General features: G+C 32.0%; 1 protein-coding gene across 1 annotated transcript in view; it reads left to right on the top strand.

Moving 5' to 3' along the window:
• Positions 1-192, top strand: part of LOC103024685 (sterile alpha motif domain-containing protein 9) — a 51,767-nt gene extending 51,575 nt beyond the window's left edge. Inside the window, exon 11 of the mRNA XM_049483191.1 lies at positions 1-192. This exon is cut by the window's left edge and continues 519 nt beyond it. The gene's annotated coding sequence lies outside the window, so the exon portion shown is untranslated.
• The last annotated feature ends 404 nt before the right edge of the window (positions 193-596 follow it).

Here is a 596-nt window from a genome sequence, read left to right as displayed (position 1 = left end):
CAAAAGATGGACTTCATCCATCTGTGTGTGTGTGTGTGTGTGCATGTGTGTGTTTGTGTGTAATTTGGGCAATAAAAACTGTGTTTACCGGCCTGACCAAACCACCACAAATATTAGGTGAGTTAAATTGTATTCATTACTAAACATTCAGTAAGTGTCTTCAGTCACTTAAAAATAAAACAGTGTGAAGGTTGCGATTTCATTGTGATGTCTTTATGGTGTGAGTTTTCCAATATGTGCACAATTAGTTTGATATCCTGAGAGCTGTGAATTCTTAGACATGGTTTTATAAATAGCTTGATATTTTTATGAAAATAGCTAAATTAATAATTAAAATACCTAATTATTACAAAGCATCTTCAAAACATATGAAATAAGAAAACTTTCACAATTCCAAAAAAATCACAAAATCCATTAATCGAATAACCTGGTCTATATTCAGTATATTCAGGTAGTCAGCTGACCTCATTCTTTCAGCACATACTGTTGCTAAACCTAGACCTGACCAACTGCAGCATCAACCCCACATCATTTACTTTAAATCTAGTTTTTTTTTTTGTTTTTTTTTTTTTTGCTAGGCAGTGTATATTCTTTAT

Source organism: Astyanax mexicanus, chromosome 8, assembly GCF_023375975.1.
Source record: "Astyanax mexicanus isolate ESR-SI-001 chromosome 8, AstMex3_surface, whole genome shotgun sequence".
In the NCBI taxonomy this organism is placed as follows: domain Eukaryota; kingdom Metazoa; phylum Chordata; class Actinopteri; order Characiformes; family Acestrorhamphidae; genus Astyanax; species Astyanax mexicanus.
The sequence above is the reverse complement of the archived record's forward strand: the minus strand, read 5'-3'. Positions and strand labels throughout refer to the sequence as shown.